Genomic DNA, 7,336 nt, shown 5'->3' with positions numbered 1-7,336 from the left:
GAACTAGAGGACCAAGCAGAATATGGGTTCCAGAAGGAAACAAGAAGTAGCCAGGAACTGTGAAAAGCCAAAGGGCCCTACCTACATGCAGTGATCAGAGAGACCATTTCTTCTGATGAATGTTTCTTACCCCATCTACATAACCCACAGTCAAATATCTTCACAGATCTCTTCTGTGATCTGGCAAATAGGATCTCACCAAGTCGGTAGAACCTTTAGGATAAAAACAAACCTTAACTTAAGCAGACAGCAAGAAACTAAAAGAAGATTGTAACAGCATCAATCACAGGTGAGAATCTATGGAGACAATAGACAGCAAGGCTTTCAGTTGATAGCAACCTTGTTGACTGATGTGGGGACCTTAGATGATATATTCTGAAAGTTTTTGTGGCTCATACTTGTATGTGGCAGCCTGATGTCCAATGTCATGATAGTAAAATTGGGTCCATTTGGCAGTGGCCAGGCTATTAGCACCATTGTCTGTCTATTTTACCCAAGGAGGTCTCAGGGGGCAATCTTTTAAGGCGGAGAGTTAGCCCTCTCCACATGGCAAATCTGCTGACATCTTCACCCTGCACTTCATGACCAAATCTGGTAACCAATTTCTGTTGTTTATAAGCCATACCATTTGTGATGCATACTTAAATACATACATATTCATAGGTGTTGTTCTTATGTATATTTATATTCAGTATCCATATTTAAGACAAGTTACCCTTGCATTTCTGAGTTTATTAGATGCTTTGCCTCGGTCTTGCTAGTAGTGGAGCCGCGCATCTGTCACAACCCTTAGCTTGCAGCTGATTCTGATTTTCTCATGGCATCTTGACTATACTAAGAGTCCAGTACTGCTGTTCATCAGGTTATAATCAACTCCTAGATAATGGATAGTGTCTCGCTGAGAGTTGGACACAGGATTTTAATACCCACCCACACCTGGTATGGTCAATATTGCCCAGAGCTTCTGATTGATTTAAAGAAAATTGGTATTTGGGAAAAAGGAGAAAGAAGGTTGGGAGAAGATGCAGTAAAGAGGAGAGGAAAGGTGCTCACTTCGGCAGCACATACACTGAATTGGAATGACACAGAGATTAGCATGGCCCCTGAGCAAGGACAACATGCAGATTCATAAAGCATTCCATGGCTTTTAAGATAGATAATCATTTTATTTCTCATTTTACAGTAATACTGAAATATCATACATCAGGAAGTAGCGTCACATACACACAAAATCTATTATTCATTTATCACACTCTGTTTTGACCATTTAACACTGTAAAATGTCTTAAAGGCTGATATTGTTAAACCTTAACTTCATGTCTCTTTACTGTGACTGTGTTTCTGGAGCTTTCACTTTTACATATTAAATTTACATGTTGGATTCTAAATTTCTAAAAAAAAAAAAGAAGATGATGATGATGATGATGAGAGGAATAGAGATAGGTTCACTAGGGCACAAAGGAAGGCTGGCATCCATTGGTACTCGTAAAAACACACTGTCATGGAGGAATTTATTGAATATGTGAAGCAAGACAAGATCCAGACAAACAGGGTACCAATGACACATGTAAGTATAGCTGACCAGCTACATGAAGAGGGGGTGCATGGATACGTGGAAGATGGAGTCAGCCCTCTCTTCTGCGTGTGTGGGACCTAGATTGACTCCACTTCTACTCAAGACACCCCACTACTGGGCATAACATGCTACAGCTCTGTGCACTTATTCTCAACCTTCTTCAGCTCCTAGATCATATGGTGCAGATTCTTGGTCCAGAACTGCATCCTGTTGGCCTTTAGAGTATAGCCCACAGTAGGACGGATGTCCAGCTGCAGGCACTGTTCATCCTGGTTAAACACAGGCCCGTGGGGCAGGTCCATGCTGTTGGAGTTCCTGTGGATACACTCTTACAGCAGAGTAGGGTGAAGATCACTATGAGCTATGTTGTGCTCAGACCTGATCCCCTAGTTTGGGTCAATATGGTGGGTAAAGCAGGCCAGAAATGTAAGGAGGACAGTCTCAGAATAGAGGCAAAAAAGAAACTTCCATTAGTGTCACTCCATAAGGGTATGGCCATCTGGGATGGTTTCCCTTTCTCTCTATAGCAGGCTCAGGCATACAAAACTAAGAAGTCTGTCCACACATGCCCCAGGTCACAGGAAGATGACTACTGATGGACAATCAAGACCACTGTGTGAGAACCTGCCACTGATGAGTAACCTATCATATGATAAGTGGTCTATATATGCTCACGAGGCTACTACAGAAAGGAGGAGGGCCTGGGAGATTCAGGGGTGTGTCTTCTCTCCCATGTCTTGCAAAGTTGGACCGGTACTTCGTCATCCTTCTGCTCAGAAGCTCCATCTCATCAGGGAAGTCAACTGTAGCCACGAAGAAGACAAAGGTCCAGGTCCCAGGCACCACATGCAGCTGCCAATCCACAATTCCAGCTATAGCCTGACTCTGGTGCACATTGTCCTACCTGCCTAGATCCAGGATCTTCCATTTCCCATCCATCCCTTGCCTCTGACTGAATCCGCCACCCCCATGCACAGCTTACTCTTAGTTAAGAGGCCCTTACTTCGCTCTGGCATAATCATTTAAAGAAACATCACTATTTAAATTGGCCCTCTCTCATGCCAGGCCTGACAACACCATCAGGGTGATGGTAGGGACAGATAATATAGTCTGGACTGGGAAGGATTCAGAGTCTAATCCTAGTATAAAATTTTGAGCTACAAGGTGACCTTGAAACTCTCCAAGAGCCTCAGTTTCCTCAGTTGGACAGTGAGCCCAGTCATCCTCTGGGTATTCATCTGAATCCCCATCCTGTGCATAGAAAAAATAGAAAACTCATATTTTCTGCCCCAGAATGAGGATCCAAAGACAAAGAAAATGTCATCACCATGACCGGCCTTCACATGGGGTGGCCTGATCTTTGAAGTTGGGTGGGTGCTGGAATAGGCAAGGGCAAAGGGACCTGGAAGTGTGGGCACATGGTACAGAGTAGCCTCTCCCCTGGACCCAGCCTGCCTCATCTTTTGTATAAGATACCCTTACCTAATGTTGTCACAACGGTTGGAAGTTTATGGGAATGAGGACTCCAAGGCTGAAGCATGAGCCTCGGGAAAGTCCTTGGTTAAATCGTGGCCTTGAGTAGTTTGAAGACGTCCTGGAGCATCATTACGTCACTTTTCTCATCTGGGCATGGAAGAGGTGTCATGCTCTGTAAACAGAGACTCGGAGACTGTTCTTTTGTTTGCTGGCTACCCTTATCTGGATAATTACACAGAAACTATATGAATTACAACACTGCTTGACCAATGACTCAGGTATATTTCTAGGTAGCTTTACAACTTAGATTAACCAATTTATATTAATTTATGTATCGCCACGAGGCTGTTGTGGCTTACCGGTAAGGCTCTGGCATCTGTCTCCTTTGGCAGCTACAAGGTGTCTCTCGACTCCATCTACTCTCTCTATCTCTGTTTGGATCTCCTGTCTGACTCTATTCTGCCCTGCCATAGGTCAAAGAAACTTCTTTATTAACCAATGGTAATAAAACATATTCATAGCGTACAGAGGGGAATCCCACATCAATGCTCTTACATAATACATAAGGATTTACTGAGGTAAGAGTCCTCAGAAACCTGAGATCAGAAGACAAATAAAGACATAGATGGGGACCTGGACACCAGAGGGCTGTCCTTGGACCCACAGCTCTGAAACATCCCTGTGGAATCGGGACTCTTTTTTCTTTGTGACAGTGCTGGAGATTGAATATGTGGCACTATGCATATGAAGCAAGTATTCTACCACTATCTAGAGTCCCATCCCAGAGGAATCCTATAGATACAGTCACTCTGAGCACATGCTGTTTGCAAGGCAAGGATCACAGCCATGAAGTCTGCCATCATCTCCTGCAACTGTACTTGGAGACTCTCAGGGTCCTCAGTGTCTCCCAAGTATTCTTCCACCAGCATGTCAGCAAAGTCAGGAGGCAATATCTAGTCCAGAGAGATCCAGAAAAGATGTGTTAGAAAAGCTTCAGCACCAGGAAGCAGCTTCCTAAGGTGAAGAGAGGGGAATATAAGATGGGAGAAGCAAAAAACAAGCTGGAGGGTGACCCCATTGTTGGGGAATATAATTTTCAGCTGTGTGACTTTTGCTTATGCTGCATTTGTTTAACTCTGTGAGCTGTGTTACTGTGCCTGTCTACAACACCTGATGGCCTAATAAAGAGATGAATGGCCAATAGCGAGGCAGGAGTAAGGATAGGCGGGGCTAGCAGGCAGAGAGTATAAATAGGAGAAATCTGGGAGGGGAGAGAACGAGGAGCAAGAGAACAAGGAAAGGAGGACATGAAGGAGCCAGCCACCCTCCCACACAGCAAGCCACGGAGAAAGAAGTAAACAGAAATAGAGAAAGATAAAAGTTCAGAAGCAAAAGGTAGATGGAATAACTTTTTAAAAACTGGCCAGGAAAAAAAGCCAAACCAAGGCCAGGCATTCATAACGAATAACCTTCTTGTGTGGTTTATTTCGGAGCTGGGTAGTGGGCCCCTTAAAAAGTCAAAAGAGTAAAACAGCACTCTACATCACTGGTGCAGCGCTCAGAACACTAGCCCACTCCAGAGCCTGAAGTCTCCTGGGACCTGGAAATGTTTACAGGGCCAGATGAGAAGCTCCACCCCTCACACCACTCCATGGTTCTGGGGGCTCAGGGGGAGCAAACCTCAGAGACCCGACAGGTGACTTGGCAAAGGGAATTCCCAGGGAGGTGTGGACTCCCATGTTGATGCCCTCCAAGTGGTCAAGGCTACCCTGCCCCTGTCCAGTGTGTGTGTTCCTGATGGGGCTGGATGAGTCCTGCTCTAGAAATAAAGAGGTGACAGCTGGGTGAGTCTGCTCAATCAGCCACTTTTGTTGCTTATTCTTCCTACTCTCAGCCTCATCAAAAGACCCCAGACTGAAAACACAGGCTTTACATATGTCCTGCCTGTTACACTGTCTTTACTGAGGTACCTCCAGGTCTAGTTCACCGACCAGACTTATTTAAGAATCAAGGGACCCGAGGCTATCATTCAGTCCAATGACTGCTGTGTCCAGATAACGACCCTCAGAGAAACCACCAGGAACCAGAGAAGACCCAGACTGCAAAAGCAAGGTTACTCTTTTATTGCAAGTTGCAAGTCCTGGCTAGCCAGGAACTTCCGTCTCTGATACCCTGTAACAACAAGGTAGAGAGAGAAGTTAAAAAGTTCCTTTGCGGGGTTAGTTTTTAAAGGTAAAACTACAAGCAAGCCTTTCAGAGCCGTTTTGGCAGGGATGCAAGGTCTTCTGCTCTTTCCCATCCTGCTATGTCGGCTTGGTCTTTATTTTCAGAGCAAGGTTACTCCGCAGTCTTTATCACCTCTTGACTCAGCTCTGTAAGGACCTGAAAATAGTTGACACACCCAAAGCACATGCTAAAGCCCTGGAAACCAAACCCCAGGTGAGGAGCATAGGGAAGGGAACCCAGAGTTTCTCAGTTCAACTGTGGGTTATAGGACTGGGACCTTCTGCGTACCTTAGTGGCAGCCAATGCCTAATACAGGGCCTTTTGAGGAGCGCCGTGGCTCTTCTCTATTCCGAGGGTGGCACATCAGTACTCTTAAGCAGCATGAAGTTTTGTTGTTCTTATCCAAGTCAGAACAGCTACGTTTCAACCATGCAGAAAGGAAATGGCCCCTCTGTTCCTCTGTCCCTGACCTTTAGATCCAACACAACTGAGAACCCATCATACTGGGGCAGCTCCTCAGTACTGGAGGTCCTCTGAGGTCACAGACCCCTTCTTTGGTAGAGGGGCTAGCTTGTGGGCATTTGCAGGGCATTAGGGGACACACATTTCCAATACTACCATTTCCACCGGCTCCTTCCTCCCTGGCACTTCTTCTCCTGCAGTCTCAGGCAATAACTCTTCATCGGCTTTTGACAGCTTGGACTTGGGTCCCATTCCTCCCTTACTAGTCTCTCTGTGCACATAAAGGAGAAGCAGAAATCCACAGGTCACAGAATTCAGACATTCAGGAAGTCTGTCTGATAGATAGCATGATTACTCCCCCTCCCCCCCGCCCCAGTCCTGAGTCTGGGAAGTTGTGGGATTGTCCTCATGTTAATGACACAAAGCAGAATATATGGATCTTGCCCAGGCAGGAACTTGGAACCAAAGGAGAGTAGGCACTGTGGGGGCAGGAGCGCAGGATGTGCCAAGATCCTTGAACTCTACTGGCTGGGCTGTGTAGTGGGAACCAATGAGCGCAAGCTAGGCAAAGCTGGCTCCCATTCCCACTCTTCCTTTAAGCCCCCTGGGAGACACAACAGGGATTCTGACGTCTCTCCAAACCCGGAGTCACCATTTTCAGGCTTATTGCAGACACACACCTGATGAAGGTATTGGGGTGAAGAGGAAGGAGAAGTCTATAATGGAGAAGTCGGAGGGCGTTTCTGAGTAGGTGCACACTCAGGATGCCACAGATGGAGAATGGAATGGAGCTTGAGGAAATGCGACCTGGGTAAAGGGGAATCGCATGTACATGCCCACCACCGTGAAAACACCTCCCTGCTCTCGGGACTTACTGTTTCCTGAGTTCACATTCAGAGTCCCTCGTCTCTTACGCTGGTTGCAGGGTCTGCATGTGCCCACCCCCGCGCCCCGCTATGCCTTGACTGTTCAGTGAGATATGCCGCAACTCTGCCACCACAGCATACTCCCTTGAGCTCTTTACCGTAGCTACCCTGGAGGCCAGCTTCTATGAAATCCACAGTTACCCTCACGCACTGAGGCCTGCTGGCTCTAGTGCTGAGGACAGGCTAGGCTCTCGGGCCTGAACTGAGGTTGGAACGCGGGCCCTTGCGCTGGAGTTTCAGAAACGTGGTGAACCTCGGCGGACTACAACTGAGTGTACAAGATCAGGAGCACCCACCCAGATCCTCCGTATTTCCCGAAGGTAGTGTCATGGGGCTCAATCTCAGAAAGACTTTAGAGCCACCTAAGAACCGGCCTTGGTTCCACTCTCCAGTCCCCAGAGGTCTACAGAACCCACAGAATAACACAGAAAGACTTGTTCCGTGGCTGGGTTTTGGTCATTTCCCTAGTATAGTACAATCAGGACTTGTCCTGTCTCCCTGCTCTCAATTGGCTGTCTTAGCTTCTGCATACTCTGTTCCCCAGGCAGGCCCCAGTTCCTGCCTAGGCAAATCCTGTGTCCTCAGTTCCCTGATTGAAGCAACAGCTGAGGTGTGGTGGAGGCTGAAGGTGTGTGTCCGTCCCATCCCGCCCCCGCCCCCACCGCCATCC

At 47.0% G+C, this 7,336-nt stretch overlaps 1 non-coding gene across 1 annotated transcript; it reads left to right on the top strand.

The window, feature by feature from the left end:
* Window positions 1-1,045: 1,045 nt before the first annotated feature.
* LOC125399386 (U6 spliceosomal RNA) lies at window positions 1,046-1,148 on the top strand. Its single transcript, XR_007231672.1, has one exon. It is a non-coding gene; the product is annotated as a U6 spliceosomal RNA (small nuclear RNA).
* The last annotated feature ends 6,188 nt before the right edge of the window (window positions 1,149-7,336 follow it).

This window comes from Myodes glareolus, chromosome 22 (assembly GCF_982192425.1).
Source record: "Myodes glareolus chromosome 22, mMyoGla1.1, whole genome shotgun sequence".
Lineage (NCBI taxonomy): Eukaryota > Metazoa > Chordata > Mammalia > Rodentia > Cricetidae > Myodes > Myodes glareolus.
The sequence above is the reverse complement of the archived record's forward strand: the minus strand, read 5'-3'. Positions and strand labels throughout refer to the sequence as shown.